A 20522-nucleotide genomic window follows, 5' to 3' on the forward strand; every position below is an offset into this window, starting at 1 on the left:
TTATTTTTGGGAATGAAGAAATGATATATATCTTAAATTAAAGACAGAAATGTCTTCTTTAAAATGATGTATAACAATTAATATGTTAATAATAACATTTTGGAAGAAAACAATGTTTAAAGCTAAAATTGCTAATAAATAAATAAAATCATAAACATCGACTTTAAAAAAAATCATATCTTATTTATTTTTCGGAATGAAGATATGATTTATATCTTAAATTAAAGGTGAAAATGTATTCTTTAAAATGATGTATAATAATTAATACGTTAATGATAACATTTTTGGAGAAAAAAGTATTTTAAGCTAAAAAAAAATAAAATCATAAATATCGATTTAAAAAAAATCATATCTCTTTTATTTTTGGGAATGAAGAAATGATATATATCTTAAGTTAAAGATTGAAATGTCTTCTTTAAAATGATGTATAACAATTAATATGTTAATAATAACATTTTGGAAGAAAACAATGTTTTAAGCTAAAATTGTAAAAAATAAATAAAATCATAAACATCGATTTTAAAAAAAATCATATCTCATTTATTTTTCGGAATGAAGATATGATTTATATCTTAAATTATAGGTGAAAATGTGTTCTTTAAAATGATGTATAATAATTAATACGTTAATGATAACATTTTTGGAGAAAAAAGGTTTTTAAGCTAAAAAAAAATAATATCAGAAACATCGATTTAAAAAAAAATCATATCTCATTTAATTTTGAGAATTGAGAAATAATTTATATCTCAAATTAAAGGTTGAAATGTCTTCTTTAAAATGATGTATAACAATTAATATGTAAATAACAACATTTTGGAAGAAAACAATGTTTTAAGCTAAAATTGCTAATAAATAAATAAAATCATAAACATCGATTTTAAAAAAAATCATATCTCATTTATTTTTCGGAATGAAGATATGATTTATATCTTAAATTAAAGGTGAAAACATATTCTTTAAAATGATGTATAATAATTAATACGTTAATGATAACATTTTTGGAGAAAAAAGTTTTTTAAGCTAAAAAAAAATAAAATCATAAACATCGATTTTAAAAAAATCATATATCATTTATTTTTGGGAATGAAGAAATGATATATATCGTAAATTAAAGGTTGAAATGTCTTCTTTAAAATGATGTATAACAATTAGTATGTTAATAACAACATTTTGGAAGAAAACAATGTTTTAAGCTAAAATTGCAAAAAATAAATAAAATGATAAACATCGATTAAAAAAAATCATATCTTATTTATTTTTTGGAATGAAGATATGATTTATATCTTAAATTAAAGGTAAAAATGTATTCTTTAATATGATGTATAATAATTAATACGTTAATGATAACATTTTTGGAGAAAAAAGTTTTTTAAGCTAAAAAAAATAAAATCATAAATATCGATTTAAAAAAAATCATATCTCATTAATTGTTGGGAATTGAGAAATAATTTATATCTCAAATTAAAGGTTGAAATGTCTTCTTTAAAATGATATGTAAAATGATAATATGTTAATGACAACATTTTGGAAGAAAACAATGTTTTAAGCTAAAATTGCAAAAAATAAATAAAATCATAAACATCGATTTTAAAAAAAATCATATCTCATTTATTTTTCGGAATGAAGATATGATTTATATCTTGAATTAAAGATTAAAATGTATTCTTTAAAATGATGTATAATAATTAATACGTTAATGATAACATTTTTGGAGAGAAAAATTTTTTAAGCTAAAAAAAATAAAATCATAAACATCGATTTTAAAAAAATCATATCTCATTTATTTTTGGGAATGAAGAAATGATATATATCGTAAATTAAAGGTTGAAATGTCTTCTTTAAAATGATGTATAACAATTAATATGTTAATAACAACATTTTGGAAGAAAACAATGTTTTAAGCTAAAATTCCAAAAAATGAATAAAATCATAAACATCGATTTTAAAAAATATCATATCTCATTTATTTTTCGGAATGAAGATATGATTTATATCTTAAATAAAAGGTGAAAATGTATTCTTTAAAATGATGTATCATAATTAATACGTTAATGAAAAAATTTTTGGAGAAAAAGTTTTTTAAGCTAAAAAAAATAAAATCATAAACATCGATTTTAAAACAATCATATCTCTTTTATTTTTGGGAATGAAGAAATGATATATATCTTAAATTAAAGGTTGAAATGTATTCTTTAAAATGATGTATAATAATTAATACGTTAATGATAACATTTTTGGAGAAAAAGTTTTTTAAGCTAAAAAAAATAAAATCATAACCATCGATTTTTAAAAAATCATATCTCATTTATTTTTGGGAATTGAGAAATGATTTATATCTCAAATTAAAGGTTGAAACGTCTTCTTTAAAATGATGTATAACAATTAATATGTTAATAACAACATTTTGGAAGAAAACAATGTTTTAGCTAAAATTGCAAAAAATAAATAAAATCATAAACATCGATTTTAAAAAAAATCATATCTCATTTATTTTTCGGAATGAAGATATGATTTATATCTTAAATTAAAGGTGAAAATGTGTTCTTTAAAATGATGTATAATAATTAATACGTTAATGATAACATTTATAAGGAAAAAAGTTTTTTAAGCTAAACAAAAATAATATCAGAAACATTGATTTAAAGAAAAATCATATCTCATTTAATTTTGAGAATTGAGAAATGATTTATATCTCAAATTAAAAGTTGAAATGTCTTCTTTAAAATGATGTATAATAATTAATACGTTAATGATAACATTTTTAGAGAAAAAAATTTTTTAAGCAAAAAAAAAATAATATCATAACATCGATTTAAAAAAAAAATCAAAAGTTTTCTTTAAAATGTATGCAACCAATATCACAGTATTGGTATTGCAATACACGATTTGTGTATTTGGTTGCATACTCGCAATAATGACGTGAGGTACGATAATTATAGTATATACAGTATATATATAATATATAGTATCATGTATTATAATAATACATAATATATAGTATAATAATATAATATAGTATACATAACATAATAATTAAATATAAATATATAAAAACTAAAATAAGATGTACCCCAATGGTAACAATAGCATAAGTCGTTATAGTTCTCAAAATTAATTCTTGTTGGTTTAAAAATTAAATAATAAAATATAAATAAAGAGGGGTGGTTTATGTAACATATGTTAGAAGAAATCTTAAAGGGGAGAAACATCTTTTGTTGATTACTTTTAGATTTTTTTTTAAATCAGAATCGTTTTTAATTTATAACTTTGAAATTTATAGAAGCAATATCATTTAAATTGCACCCTTTATTATCGTTTAAATCTCAGCAAGAGAGGAAGGTTGGCGTAAAAAAAAGGAAAAGGGAGAAAAGAACGAGACTATGTTAAGAAGAAAGGCGAGAAAGGGTGGGGAAAAAGTGTTCGCCGGGGCAGGATTAAATATTTATGCATTCAGCTCGGGGAGGAAAATGCAAATGACGCAATTCCAGCACGTTACTGTATTACGTGATGATCTTTCTTATTGCACGGTATTGTCTGTTACGTCCACGGATTTAACGGCGGAGGGTTTCGGGGAAGGGTGAAAAGGGGTTCCGAAATCCCCGGATTGCAAGACTAGAATTCGCAATTTTCAAGAATTTTAATACATCAAATGAATTGGGTTTGAACGAAAAAAACGGTTTTTTTAATTATTTTTTTTTTTGGAAAAGTTTTTCTTTAGGAGGGAGGTTTGAAATAAGAAAATCGAATCTTTTAAGGGGGTTGGCACCGCCTTCTCCGGCAGTTTTCCTCCGCCTCCGGATCTCCGGAAGAAAACTAGTCTGCTCAGCTATGCCAGGCTTGGAGTTAGGTTAATGGCCCGGCGGAATTGCGCTTTCCATCTTGCACCCACCACCCCCCCGCAACCCCATTCCGCTCACGTAAGGAACTCAACTCACGAGGGCGACTTGTAATATTTGTTCTTACCATTATAACCGTTTCGCATGAGGTTTATCTGAAATTTCTTATTTTTGGTTAAATTCAATTCGGTTTGAATTGTAATTTTGATAAATGTATCTGGGTCCATTATGCAAAACCGAAATTCATTATGTATCGCGGTGATTTACAACGAGTCCGATTGCGAAGCCGCCACTAAATTGTGTTGAAGCTGTCCGTGTAAATTTACCAGAAAATATGGCGCTTGTACAAAGCCACTATCTACGTTTTCGTTTCGCAAAAACTCCTCTACGCTTAGCTAAAAAAAAAAAAATTAATGGTGTTAGGTGATTTCCATTAATTTTCATTATATTTCATTAATTCCACCCGACTCGAAATTAAATGCAAATCGGGACATTTATGTCCACGCGAATTACTGTTTATGGTCGGGTTAGTATTTCCGTCGAGACCTTATCTTTATTTATAACCAAAAAAGGAATCTAAATTTTTTAACCAATTTAAATTTTTTTCTCTAAGAAATGGAGAAACATCAAAACAACATTCATCGAGATAAATTTCTAATACAAAGAAGAGAGTGGAATATTACAATGACCAGAGGCGTTCGTTGAGTCCAAAAAGGGGGGTGGTAGTGAAAGGGGGTTGAAACCGCCGCCCGAGGGAAGAGGAACACATCCGACCCAGGTCCGTATTTGTACACGCGATAAAGGCTGATGGACGGATATGTCGGCACATAAAGGGGTGCCCCGGGGGATAGAGAGCGCGAATCGGGGTGGGAAGTCCCGACCGGAACCTGGGGCATAATCGTATATCGTCGAAGATTGGACGCCGGATTACGGAGCGTCCCCAATTTGAATTTTAATTTACAGGGTGAGTACGTGGAGGGCCCAATTTATCGGACTTCACTTCACTCCGACAATGAGACATATAAAGTTTAAAAAAAAACCAATCTACTTTTTACAGAAAAACTTTAAAACTGTTGGGGGGGAAGGTTTAGAATCTCATTTCGCCGGACAGTTATACGCGCGACTCGGGGCGTTTCTTTTCGCTTTATCTCGGCCACTAAATTTCCGATTTTAATGGAAAATTCTCTCCGGGTTTCCCCCCATCCCGTTCCTTTACGAAGACGGCGGCGCGCCGAAAGCCTCGTTCTTAACTTTTACGGCCCCTTTTTAAATTAGGTCTATTGTTATTGCGGCGTTGCGCGCGTCTGGCGGATATTACCAACCGTCGGACGGATTAGATTCTCTTCAGGAGAAGACGAGACGAAAGGGGACGACGCTAAGAGGAGGGGGGATTGGAAATTTAATAACGAACTTTCAAAATTACTTTTTTGGTGTGAGGATTTCAGATTTAAATTACTTAAAAGAAATATCGGTGAAAAAAATAGGCACTTAAGCAATCAAATAAAACTGCCAATTATATGGATTGATAATTCACATAATGTTAATTATAGTCTGCAACTGATTATGGATTATGCTTATTTGGTTCAATACGAACAATTTTCATATAAGCAATGATACTCTATCATTTGTAGTTTTTGAGAATTAATAGATATTTAACATATACCTGGCATATTGGAGGTTTTGGTGATTTCCGCCTCATTTCTACTAAATGGTGATATCTAACCTACAACTGGTTATGGATTATCCTTATTTGGTTCAATATGAACAATTTTCATATAAACTATGTCACTCTATCATTTATAGTTTTTGATAAGTTGAAGATAATTTTATAGGTATATATTTAGCATATTGGAGGTTATGCTGATTTCTGCCTTATTTCTACTAAATAGTAATTACTAGTATACAACTGCTTATGGATTATGCAATTTTGGTTCAATACGAACCATTTTCATATAAACCATGGTACTGTATCATTTATAGTTTTTGAGAAGTGATAGATTATTTAATATATATCATGCATATTGGAGTTTTTGGTGATTTTCACTTAATTTTTACTAAATAGTAATAACTAGTATACAATTGCTTATGGATTATGCCATTTGGGTTCAATACGAACCATTTTCATATAAATCATGATACTGTATCATTTGTAGTTTTTGAGATGTGATAGATTATTTAATATATACCTGGCATATTGGAGATTTTGGCGATTTCCGCCTCATTTCTACTAAATGGTGATATCTAACCTACAACTGGTTGTGGATTATCCTTATTTGGTTCAATATGAACAATTTTCATATAAACTATGGCACTCTATCATTTATAGTTTTTGATAAGTTGAAGATAATTTTATAGATATATATTTAGCATATTGGAGGTTATGCTGATTTCTGCCTTATTTCTACTAAATAGTAATTACTAGTATACAACTGCTTATGGATTATGCAATTTTGGTTCAATACGAACCATTTTCATATAAACCATGGTACTGTATCATTTGTAGTTTTTGAGAAGTGATAGATTATTTAATATATATCATACATATTGGAGCATTTGGTGATTTCCATTTAATTTTTACTAACTGGTAATAACTAGTATACAATTGCTTATGGATTATGCTATTTGGGTTCAATACGAACCATTTTCATATAAACCATGATACTGTATCATTTGTAGTTTTTGAGATGTGATAGATTATTTAATATACATATACCAGGCATATTGGAGGTTTTGGTGATTTTCGCCTCATTTCTACTAAATGGTGATATCTAACCTACAACTGGTTATGGATTATCCTTATTTGGTTCAATATGAACAATTTTCATATAAACTATGGCACTCTATCATTTATAGTTTTTGATAAGTTGAAGATAATTTTATAGGTGTATATTTAGCATATTGGAGGTTATGCTGATTTCTGCCTTATTTCTACTAAATAGTAATTATTAGTATACAACTGCTTATGGATTATGCAATTTTGACCATTTTCATATAAACCATGGTACTGTATCATTTGTAGTTTTTGAGATGTGATAGATTCTTTAATATATATCATGCATATGGGAGCTTTTGATGATTTCCACTTAATTTTTACTAAATGGTAATAACTAGTATACAATTGCTTATAGATTATGCTATTTTGGTTCAATACGAACCATTTTCATACAAACCATGGTACTGTATCATTTGTAGTTTTTGAGATGTGATGGATTATTCAATATATACCTGGCATATTGGAGGTTTTGGTGATTTCCGCCTCATTTCTACTAAATGGTGATATCTAACCTACAACTGGTTATGGATTATCCTTATTTGGTTCAATATGCACAATTTTCATATAAACTATGGCACTCTATCATTTATAGTTTTTGATAAGTTGAAGATAATTTTATAGGTATATATTTAGCATATTGGAGGTTATGCTGATTTCTGACTTATTTCTACTAAATAGTAATTACTACTATACAACTGCTTATGGATTATGCAATTTTGGTTCAATACGAACAATTTTCATATAAACCATGGTACTGTATCATTTGTAGTTTTTGAGATGTGATAGATTATTTAATATATATCATGCATATGGGAGCTTTTGGTGATTTCCACTTAATTTTTACTAAATGGTAATAACTAGTATACAATTGCTTATGGATTATGCTATTTAGGTTCAATACGAACCATTTTCATATAAACCATGGTACTGTATCATTTGTAGTTTTTGAGATGTGATAGATTATTTAATATATACCATGCATATTGGAGCTTTTGGTGATTTCCACTTAATTTTTACTAAATGGTAACAACTAGTATACAATTGCTTATGGATTGTGCCATTTGGGTTCAATACGAACCATTTCTATATAAATCATGATACTGTATCATTTGTAGTTTTTGAGATGTGATAGATTATTTAATATATACCATGCATATTGGAGCGTTTGGTGATTTCCACTTAATTTTTACTAAATGGTAAAAACTAGTATACAATTGCCTATGGATTATGCTATTTTGGTTTAGTACGAACAATTTTCATATAAACCATGGTACTGTATCATTTATAGTTTTTGAGAAGTGATAGATTATTTAATATATACCATGCATATTGGAGCTTTTAGTGATTTCCACTTAATTTTTACTAAATAGTAATAACTAGTATACAATTGCTTATAGATTATGCTATTTGGGTTCAATACGAACCATTTTCATATAAACCATGGTGCTGTATCATTTGTAGTTTTTGAGGAGTAATAGATTATTTCATATATTGCACTAAACTGAAAGTAAAACTTCAAATAATCGTATCTTTTGTATTTATAAGAGTTAACAAGCGACTTTTATATTAAATTAAAGCTTAAAGTGGATAGTTTAAAACATTATTATAGTTTAATTGTACAAGTTTAGTATGTTTAAAGATATTATAATAATAAAACAGTCCATAAATTAAAATTTTATTTTTAATTCAAAGACAAATTTAATTTACGACAGCAATAAATTTTTTTATTGCTAATCCGTTTGTAATAAAAAAAAGTGTAAACAAGTAGGAGGCTCTCGTCTCGAAGTGTACAAACACGCGGCTATCAGTTTAACGGGGCAATAGTTATTAACATTTACGAGCGAGTTTACTGGCAGTAAAATCGTTGGGGTGGCTTTTGTACCTACGGCCGCCACTTAAAGTGGCTTGCTAGCCACGAGCCTGTTCGCTTTTTATTCCCGTAACGGAACCAAAGTTCGGGGGGCCGTTAAATCAGCCGGAGATGTTTTGATGCGATCGTAAAAAGAGCTTTTACTGCGCCACCGAATCGCCCTGGCGGCTTGTAAGTGATTAGGTTAAGTGTTTATTTTACAACAATTCATTCGCCGGACGGTTTAACGACGTGCCAACTCGTAAAAACTTCCTCTTTTATATTGTATTATAATTGATTGTATGTTTTGAATCATATTAAATATATATAAAAAAAATTTTAAATTATTTTTTTAATTTTAGTCGGTTTCTTAAAGAATGCTTAAAATCTTCTTAACACAAACGAACCAGACCCATTTTTCACGTATGCTCATTAATCCCAAAAAGAAAAAAATCTCCAACCGGTTTCTTTTAAGACGTCCAAAAGAGGATATCTCAATCTCTTTGTCCTAACTTTAGAATTCAAAGTCCCCTTTGGATTTTACATCACTTCTAGATTCAAAAGATTTTAACGTTTTAGAAACCCTTCTCTTCTTCCTACAAATGAAGAGGTCAAGGATATATATATATATATATATAATAAAATCATCTATTACGTAAGTATTAAAACTGATGGAGAAGGACTTTAAAAGTATACAACAATTGCAAAAAAATATTAAAATTATAAAGATCGATTTTAAAAAGTAATATCTCGTTTATTTATGGGAATGAAGAAATGATATATATCTTAAGTTAAAGGTTGAAATGTCTTCTTTAAAATGATGTATAGCAATTAATATGTTAATAATAACATTTTGGAAGAAAACAATGTTTTAAGCTAATTGCAAAAAATAAATAAAATTATAAACATCGATTTTAAAAAAAATCATAACTCATTTATTTTTTGGAATGAAGATATGATTTAGATCTTAAATTAACGGTTAAAATGTGTTCTTTAAAATGATGTATAATAATTAATTCGTTAATGATAACATTTTTGGAGAAAAAAGATTTTTAAGCTAAAAAAAAATAAAATCATAAACATCGATTTAAAAAAAAAATCATATCTCATTTATTTTTGGGAATTGAGAAATGATTTATATCTCAAATTAAAGATTGAAATGTCTTCTTTGAAATGATGTATAACAATTAATATGTTAATAATAACATTTTGGAAGAAAACAATGTCTTAAGCTAAAATTGCAAAAAATAAATAAAGTCATAAACATCGATTTAAAAAAAAATTATATCTTATTTACTTTTGGGAATGAAGATATGATTTATATCTCAAATTAAAGGTTAAAATGTATTCTTTAAAATGATGTATAATAATTAATACGTTAATGATAACATTTTTGGAGAAAAAAGGTTTTTTAAGCAAAAAGAAAATAATATCATAAACATCGATTTAAAAAACAAAATCATATCTCATTTATTTTTGGGAATTGAGAAATGATTTATATCTCAAATTAAAGGTTGAAATGTCTTCTTTGAAATGATGTATAACAATTAATATGTTAATAGTAACATTTTGAAAGAAAACAGTGTTTTAAGCTAAAATTGCAAAAATAAATAAAATGATAAACATCGATTTTAAAAAAAATCATATCTTATTTATTTTTTGGAATGAAGATATGATTTATATCTTAAATTAAAGGTTAAAATGTATTCTTTAAAATGATGTATAATAATTAATACGTTAATGATAATATTTTTTGAGAAAAAAGTTTTTTAAGCTAAACAAAAATAAAATCATAAACATCGATTTTAAAACAATCATATCTCTTTTATTTTTAGGAATAAAGAAATGATATATATCTCAAATTAAAGGTTGAAATGTCTTCTTTAAAATGACGTATAACAATTAATATGTTAATAATAACATTTTGGAAGAAACCAATGTTTTAAGCTAAAATTGCAAAAAATAAATAAAATCATAAACATCGATTTTAAAAAAAATCATATCTCATTTATTTTTGGGAATTGAGAAATGATATATATCTTAAATTAAAGGTGGAAATGTCTTCTTTAAAATGATATATAACAATTAATATGTTAATAATAATATTTTGGAAGAAAACAGTGTTTTAAGCTAAAATTGCAAAAAATAAATAAAATCATAAATATCGATTTAAAAAAAATCATATTTTATTTACTTTTAGGAATGAAGAAATGATATATATCTTAAGTTAAAGGCTAAAATGTATTCTTTAAAATGGTGTATAATAATTAATACGTTAATGATAACATTTTTGGTGAAAAAAGGTTTTTTATGCAAAAAAAAATAATATCATAAACATCGATTTAAAAAAAAATCATGTCTCATTTATTTTTGGGAATTGAGAAATGATTTATATCTCAAATTAAAGATTGAAATGTCTTCTTTAAAATGATGTGTAACAATTAATATGTTAATAATAACATTTTGGAAGAAAACAGTGTTTTAATCTAAAATTGCAAAAAATAAATAAAATCATAATCATCGATTTTAAAAAAAATCATATCTCATTTATTTTTGGGAAATGAGAAATGATTTATATCCCAAATTAAAGGTTGAAATGTCTTCTTTAAAATGATGTATAATAATTAATATGTTAATAAAAAGATTTTGGAAGAAAACCATGTTTTAAGCTAAAATTGCAAAAAATAAATAAAATCATAAATATCGATTTAAAAAAAAATCATATCTTATTTACTTTTAGGAATGAAGAAATGATATATATCTTAAGTTAAAGGCTAAAATGTATTCTTTAAAATGGTGTTGAATAATTAATACGTTAATGATAACATTTTTGGAGAAAAAGGGTTATTAAGCAAAAAAAAAATAATATCATAAACATCGATTTACAAAAAAATCATATCTCATTTATTTTTGGGAATTGAGAAATGATTTATATCTCAAATTAAAGATTGAAATCTCTTCTTTAAAATGATGTATAACAATTAATATGTTAATAATAAAATTTTGGAAGAAAACCATGTTTTAAGCTAAAATTGCAAAAAATAAATAAAATCATAATCATCGATTTTAAAAAAAATTATATCTCATTTATTTTTGGGAAATGAGAAATGATATATATCTTAAGTTAAAGGTTGAAATGTCTTCTTTAAAATGATGTATAACAATTAATATGTTAATAATAACATTTTGGAAGAAAACAATGATTTAAGCTAAAGTTGCAAAAAATAAATAAAATCATAAACATCGGTTAAAAAAATTAATATCTCGTGTATTTTTGGGAATTAAGAAACGATATATATCATAAATTAAAGGTTGAAATGTCTTTTTTAAAACGTCTGTTAAGACGGCTAAACCCGAAGAAATAATTAACTAATATATATATATATATATATATATATACAGTGTGTTAATTAATTATCGTACCCGACGCCATCATTGGAAGTATGCAACCAATATTGCAAATCGCGTATTGCAATACCAATACTGTAATATTGGTTGCATACTTGCAATGATGACGTGGGGTACAATAATTAATTAACACACTATATATATATCTATATTAATTAATTTTTCAATTTTGGTGATTAATCGAAATCGTTTCGCGCTTTTCCCCCGGATGTGACCTACATAAAGCAACGTTGGGGGGCCGCGAATGGCCCCCGAGGGACACATTCTTGGAGGGCTGGGTTCTTCGGCGGCGGCTCCGAAGCCTCTCGATTCCGCCCACCGAGCACCAGCCATTGGCCGTTCCCATGGATACGAAAACGCGGGGGCCGTTCGCAGTTCAACTGATTCATTACCACCTTGAGAAACCCAAAAGAAAATATACAAGAAAACATATTTTATAAAAGAATTTTATTTAAATATAAATTAATTAATTAATTGGTGGAGGAGCCGGTTAAAATTGATTATTAAGAAACAACTAATTAAGATTTTTATCCCAACGAAGTTAAAATCAACAAATCAACTTAATCACCTTAAACGACCGTTTCGTACATACTTAAATACGTGCTTAAATCGTCTTTATCGTTGTAATAAAATTTTATTACCCCTCCAAAAAAAAAGAACCATACCTTAAGACGTCTTCTTTTTTGCTGGTTTCAGGTAGAAAGAGGGTACCGCTTTTGGAATTTAAAAGGACTCCACCTCCTTCGTTATCGAATTCCCAATTGGCTGATTTACAAAACCGTTTTTGATGGTTTAGAAGATGACCGTGAAGAGAACAAGAAACACAAAAAAAAACAAGAAGAAATAAAGACCACCGTAGAGATAATTCTTTTGGCCCTGGTAATTAAAGACGATAAAAATGTCGTTGAAATGTTGAAGAATCGTCCTCGGCGGCGAAACCCGTAAAAGAAAATAACCGAAAAACGAACAGAAGGCAATCGAGAGTTGTGTTGTTAGATTAAGTTATTTCTTTGTTAGTTAATTAAAACACTTTATCTATGCCTGCTTGGATAAGTCGTTATTACCACACTCATTTGAATTACGTAATGAAGTTCATTACCGCACTGGTTTTATTACGTAACGCATTTTTAGCCCAATCAGAATTTAGTAAAACGAGCAACAATATATTATATTTTATAATATTTTTAAGTAATTTCTAGCAGTCGTAGATAAAATGTTGTATATCACACGTGGGCTAAAGCATAATTACAGTACTCGTGTGATTATGTTTCTAGCCCACTTGTAATATAAATAACTATTATTTGTTGATTTGTTGAGATATACTTTGTTGACCTAAAAATTCGATGTAAAAAACAAAAATAAATTTATTTGAATTAATTCGAATTTATTTAAATCTTACGAAATCCTCAGAAGGACGTAAACATTTTAATTAATGGTAATTGCTACTGCCTGAGCTGACGATGTGCCGACAGCGTAAATAACACCGAGTGCATTCCTCTTTTAATGCAACTCTCCCCGAGGCGACATCAAACCCGAGATAAGGGTTTATTTATTCGCGTCCAACGCAAGGTAAACGCTATCTTCATCGCCTGGGAAACGTTTACTGGACGACCACTTACCATGCAAAACCTTGTATTTTAAACAAAAATTGTATAAATAAAAATCAAATTCATAGAAATTATTTTAATTCATTAAAGAAATTTACTTTAAAAATACACGCTAAACTCGAAACTTTCTAGTTCTAGCTCTAGTGTTAGTTCTAATTCTAGTTCCAGTAACAATGCTAGTGTAAAACTAGAATTAACACTAGAGCTAGACACATACGGGTTCAGCCACACGTCTCTCAAGACGGCTAAAACCCGAATGTTTCTAGTTCCAGGTCTAGAGTTAGTTCTAGTAACAATGTTAGTGTAAAACTAGAACTAACACTAGACCTAGAACTAGAAACATACGGGTTTAGCCGCACGTCTCTCAAGACGGCTAAACCCGAATGTTTCTAGTTCCAGGTCTAGAGTCAGTTCTAGCTTTACACTAGCATTGTTACTAGAACAAACACAAGACCTAGAACTAGACACATACGGGTTTAGCCGCACGTCTCTCAAGACGGCTAAACCCGAATGTTTCTAGTTCCTAAGCTAGAGTTAGTTCTAGCTTTACACTAGCATTGTTACTAGAACTAACACTAGACCTAGAACTACACACATACGGGTTTAGCCGCACGTCTCTCAAGACGGCTAAACCCGAATGTTTCTAGTTCCAGGTCTAGAGTTAGTTCTAGCTTTACACAAGAATTGTTACTAGAACTAACACTAGACCTAGAACTAGACACATACGGGTTTAGCCGCACGTCTCTCAAGACGGCTAAACCCGAATGTTTCTAGTTCCAGGTCTAGAGTTAGTTCTAGCTTTACACCAGAATTGTTACTAGAACTAACATTAGACCTAGAACTAGAAACATACGGGTTTAGCCGCACGTCTCTCAAGACGGCTAAACCCGAATGTTTCTAGTTCCAGCTCTAGAGTCAGTTCTAGCTTTACACTAGCATTGTTACTAGAACAAACACAAGACCTAGAACTAGACACATACGGGTTTAGCCGCACGTCTCTCAAGACGGCTAAACGCGAATGTTTCTAGTTCCAGGTCTAGAGTCAGTTCTAGCTTTACACTAGCATTGTTACTAGAACAAACACAACACCTAGAACTAGACACATACGGGTTTAGCCGCACGTCTCTCAAGACGGCTAAACCCGAATGTTTCTAGTTCCAGGTCTAGAGTTAGTTCTAGCTTTACACCAGAATTGTTACTAGAACTAACATTAGACCTAGAACTAGAAACATACGGGTTTAGCCGCACGTCTCTCAAGACGGCTAAACCCGAATGTTTCTAGTTCCAGCTCTAGAGTCAGTTCTAGCTTTACACTAGCATTGTTACTAGAACAAACACAAGACCTAGAACTAGACACATACGGGTTTAGCCGCACGTCTCTCAAGACGGCTAAACCCGAATGTTTCTAGTTCCAGGTCTAGAGTCAGTTCTAGCTTTACACTAGCATTGTTACTAGAACAAACACAACACCTAGAACTAGACACATACGGGTTTAGCCGCACGTCTCTCAAGACGGCTAAACCCGAATGTTTCTAGTTCCAGGTCTAGAGTTAGTTCTAGCTTTACACAAGAATTGTTACTAGAACTAACACTAGACCTAGAACTAGACACATACGGGTTTAGCCGCACGTCTCTCAAGACGGCTAAACCCGAATGTTTCTAGTTCCAGGTCTAGAGTTAGTTCTAGCTTTACACCAGAATTGTTACTAGAACTAACATTAGACCTAGAACTAGACACATACGGGTTTAGCCGCACGTCTCTCAAGACGGCTAAACCCGAATGTTTCTAGTTCCAGGTCTAGAGTTAGTTCTAGTAACAATTCTGGTGTAAAACTAGAACTAACACTAGACCTAGAACTAGAGTTAGTTCTAGTAATAACGCTGGTGTAAAATTAGAACTAACACTAGACCTAGAACTAGAAAGTTTCGGGTTAAGCCGTGCGTCTTCAGACGTTTAATTCAAACTTTTAATTGTCGTTCATCGCTAAATTGTTGTTGTTCAAACACACTCCATAGAGAGGTGTCAGATGAATCTACAGAGAGTATCTAAAGTAACAAAGCATCTATGATATATATAGCATCACAATGATATATAGAAGATGTTTTGAGACTAAACCCAAGTATCAGTATAAAAGAGCTGAAGATACTTTTAGACTAAATATGAATAACAAAAAGATATAAATTAGAATTTGCATAGTATCTCTATGGATGTTTAGAAGTGTTTTAACACTAAAAATCCTCTTTAGAGAGTTGTCAAAGATTCTCTATGAAGTGTCTTGCGTATTTGTATGAACCTAGAAGTGCGCTTATGATTTTTGACAGATATCAGAGCTTTCCAAGTATCTCTATAGAGCTGCGTAGATAAGTAACCTAATTGCCAGAGATATCTGTGAAAGATACCCAAGTATCTTTCTGGAAGTGTAAGTGCTTTGAAGTGAAAGATAAATTTAGAAAAAATTGATTTTAGAACTACTGGTATCTTCACTGTGGATTAAGATGTTAAAACTATCTGAGTATCTCAGTGTGTATCTATCAACTATTATATTAATTATTTATGTACCTAACAGTTTTTTTTGACTTAAACTTACTTAATAAATACAAGCCAGCTGAAGCCAGCTCTTTCTTTTTATTGGAGATAACATTTTATGGGCACCATGTACTTGAGGTTAAGGTTATTTGCCCACTAAACTGGAACCCAACCCAACCTAACTCTTATTTTAATTATTTTGCTATTAAAAAATAAACTCAACAATTTTTTTTATTTAAATAGTAAAACCATTCTGACCCAACCCAAGTCAAAGCCAGAATACCTAGGACTCGATATAGTAATTATTTGCTCAGTAGAAACGAACCTAACCTAACCCAACTTTTATTTTAATTATTTGGCAATTAAACAATTTTTTGGAAAAACACTTCATGATCACCATCGACATTATGAAGTAATTATTTACACACTAAAACCATTCCGACCAAACGCAACCCAACTCAACGTCAGAAAGAACCATCAGTGTAGATAAAATTTGGCAGAAAATCTTTGCAAAACTATAGTGACGTGCCATCTTTTCCATATTTGGAAAGAGCAAGTTGAAAATTAATAACATAAAAAGATGTATGAGTACAAATCGTAATATTTTGGTTGTTATGGTAGGCACAAAAGGTGAAAACAGGATGATGGAGCCACAAGTAGTGATAGAAATCAAGTCGATAAGTCCATCCCGAGTAATTACATTTTATCCAGCAATGCGAAAACAGCTAAAGAAGTACTACAAAAGCAAATTCAAGTATATTCTTAAGCAATTTTTGTAGTGTAATGTTTTATTCAAACTTCATTAAGTTGTTAAACGAAACTTTATGAACCATCCAAAGTTTCGTTCATTCCAATAGTAGATTAATTGGTGATCAATAGTAACAAAGTTCATTTTGAGAGCCTTCTAATGGTTTAAAACAGAAGCAGAGCTTTTGGCTTGCAATTTTGTGTTACCACAAAACACTTAACACCAACATCAGGTTGGGTTTATTTTGGGTTGGGTTGGGTTTGTTCATAAATTATCATATGGCAGAATTTTCTATTGCTAGGTATCTGAGGTGAACAGGTATTCCTATTCCTATTTCAACATGCTCCCCATCAAGCATGTTTGGGACATTATAGGGAGGAGATATTAATGATCTTGTTGCATCCCCGGCAGACTCTGGAGTTTGAATTACAGGTTGCGAAGAACTCAAGATGAAATCGACCATTTTCTGGAATAGATGCCACAAAAAGACTGGAATGTGTAATAAACCCATCATTTTAATGATTGGGTTAATGCCAAGTTTGATCAAAAGATTTCTACACGTTCTTGATGTAATTTTATAACATTGCCCACAAATTATTTTAAAGCTAATAAACTTAATAGTTATAAAATAACTCAATACTATTTTGTAATTGAAGCAGAAATATTCAAAGAGTTGTAAAAGAGTCTAAAATTGTATGGGAATGACAATATTCTTTCAATGGACTTGTATTTTATTACCCCCTAAAGAAAAAGGAGTCAGTAGCAACCTGAAAGCAATAAAATCTTCGAAGTCTGAACGGTGGACAATAAAAAAGAAAGTTTACACGTAATTCTTCGAAAAAAAGAGTTTTAGAGATTGTAAAAAAGGGTTGGTGGTGAAACTACAACTTTCTAAAATTTGTCTAAAAAGTTAGTCTGCTTCCAAACGTTTAGCAAAACGTTTATCTCTGAAAAAACTTTGTGTAAATAGTAAAAAAGTAAACAAATAAAAAAATACTAATAATACAAGTGATTAAAATAATTAAAAAGTGATGAAAAAGTGTAAAAAAAAAGGTAATAATAAAAAATGCTATATTTTTTTATTATATTATTATCACGGGAATCTGTAAAGCTCAAAGAAATCTACATAAAACTGACACCTAACGGCCACAGTAAAAAGTTTTACGACTACGCTAAACCGTCGTCATCTATCGGCGATTGCTTAAACTCGCTCGTAAAACGCTACTCCACCAGATGTCGTTTTCATCGGAATAAAAATACTTTTCGATCAAAAATGATATCGTTTTGGACCAAAAATGAATAAATCAAAACGAAAATTAAAAAATTAAATAATAATGTTTTTTTTTAAATAGGTCGCTATAATACATATTTATGTTTAGTTTGAAATCTCGTTAATAGATGGGGTAATCCCACAAATTTATATTATATAATTCCATTTTTATGATATTAAAATGCATAACATTTTAATTTTATCAAACTAAATAAACAAAATTGTGCTAAAAAACTTTTTTTTAAATGATATAAAGGTACGAAGCTTTTTTTTGGTAAAGTATGCTACCAAGATTGATTTTAGAAGGTTTCGAGACTGTGTGTATCAATCAAAGACGCGACGTCGTAACCGTTAAAAGCTAATCGTTTAACGGGTTAGAAAAGGATAGAAACTTTTAGGTTATGTTCGAGCTTGATCTTCGTCAGCCAATAGCGTAACGGTAATGGCCACGTTCTCCCTACTCCATAGCCAGGATACCAGGCTAAACGGCACCTCGTAAATTGTCGTAACTTCCCGCCCATTTCGCCCGGCAGGCGGCGTAACGTGTGACGTCACTAACCTTTCGCCCCACCCTTGCGCACATCGCAATTCTTTTGTTTTTAAATATATTTTTTTGATTATCCCGAATACGGACCTGGCGTATAATTATTTTTTTTTTATTAAAATTGTTAGTAAGATAAAATTTTTTTTAAACTTTTTGTTTAAGTTGAATGAGTGAAATAGAAACAGTTAAGAGACACAAAGGTCAGTCTGAGAATTTAATCAATTACCGTTGGAATTCACGTGCTATGCTAAAACCGAGCTTACACTTTAGTAAAATTAAAAACGATATTTTACCTCGCTTCGTGTAAAAGAGATGATAAAACTAACATTTTCGCTAACATTATTAGATTATTCAACAAAAAAAAATCAACATTCTTACCTTATTTTTGTAATCCTCTTCTTAGATAACTTTATTTTATTAAAACAACACTAAATCACTATAATCTCCGCTTGAAATCCATCTGAAACAAAAAGATACCTTTATGAAATAATAGTTATTTATATTACAAGTGGGCTAGAAGCATAATCACACGAGTACTGTAATTATGCTCTAGCCCACGTGTGTGATATACAGCATTTTATCTACGACTGCTAAAAATGCGTTACGTAATGAAACCAGTGCGGTAATGAACTTCATTACGTAACTCAAATCACCTCAAAAGAGTGCGGTAATGATGACTTATCCAAGCAGTTGTAGATAAAAATTATTAAAGTCACGCATACATGGTGATTACATCAACAAACGTGTTACATAAATGACAAAAATATTACAATGTAATGTTGATGTAATTGCGATTGTTATGACCCAATCGTTTATAACAACATAAGGGTCATAAAATTAAAATAGATACCACCATGCAAAAAATGTAATAAACATCATTATTCCAACTTTATTACCTATTAAAGATGTTATTATTTAATTTTAAAATAATTTTCTTTTAAAATACAATGAAGTTAGTTATAAGTGTTTAAGAGGGAGCTGCTTTTGCAAAAAGACATCGCGTTGCGTGCTCACAGAGAAACAATGTTGATTAATGGCTGGTAAAGTCTGACAGATTTACGATCGTTTGAGTTATGGTGTAGGTCGTAAAAGTTGTTACTGCGTAAAAGGGAACCCTTTCGAAAACTCTCTATGGGCGTGAGTGTCTGTAACGTACGTCGATTGGCTTTAAAAAAATCCTGTTTAAAATTTCCTTTAATCATCGTCGTTGTGAAAGAAATTGTGAATAAAAAAGCAACTCTTTTTTCAAACTTTAAAATAAAACCGTCATCAATTAACGTTTACACTTTCTTTTTTCCCCCTTCAGTTTGAGTTTTCGTTTTCCCTCGACAATGTCTAACATATCAGATTTCTCCCGGGTTATCTTATCTTTAAGCTTTTTTTGGGGTAATCAACGTCTGTTCACCTCAATAAATATCAACGAGAAAGGATTTTATCTGGATTTAAATTAACAACTTTTTTTTTAGAAAATTAGTTTCTAAAATTGTATGTCGAGATCATTTTTAGTGCCAAATGTAACTCAAACTCAGTGTTAAAAAACAAAATCGACTTTGTTGTTTTATGCAATGTCTTCTGACACAAATCCAGCAGCTAGCCGACGGATACTTTTAAAGTCCTATATAGAAAAGTAAGTTTTAAGTGCCTTAATACTGAGGATTTGTTCAATCCAACCCAACCTCAGAAAACATCTCGAAATCCCATGTCTAAATCACTTGCCATACAAATTCATACCATCCGGAAAGCAATGGTATTTTGGAAAGGATCCACAGAACTTTGAAAATCGCACTTATTGCTAGAGGAAGCTATATGTTATTTACTCTTGCACTCAGATCTTGTTTAAAAGAAGTTTTTGGTCAACCATTACGACTCACAGGTGATTTTTTTAGCAAATCATATAGTAGTATTGATACTTATCCTTTACTGATTAATTTACGAGAAACATTTGCAAATCTTAGACCGC

The 20522-nt window shown here is 29.8% G+C and overlaps 1 protein-coding gene across 9 annotated transcripts in view; it reads right to left on the bottom strand.

Annotated features, from left to right (window-relative positions):
• LOC111419106 (homeotic protein ultrabithorax-like) overlaps positions 1–20522 on the bottom strand; it is a 526223-nt gene that overhangs the window by 281566 nt on the left and 224135 nt on the right. For all 9 annotated transcript variants that reach the window (XR_011641561.1, XR_011641562.1, XR_011641563.1 and 6 more), the window contains one exon: positions 18941–19022. The gene's annotated coding sequence lies outside the window, so the exon portion shown is untranslated. The remainder of the gene's footprint in view (positions 1–18940; positions 19023–20522) is intronic.

The sequence above is a fragment of the Onthophagus taurus genome, chromosome 10, assembly GCF_036711975.1.
Source record: "Onthophagus taurus isolate NC chromosome 10, IU_Otau_3.0, whole genome shotgun sequence".
Taxonomy (NCBI): Eukaryota; Metazoa; Arthropoda; class Insecta; order Coleoptera; family Scarabaeidae; genus Onthophagus; species Onthophagus taurus.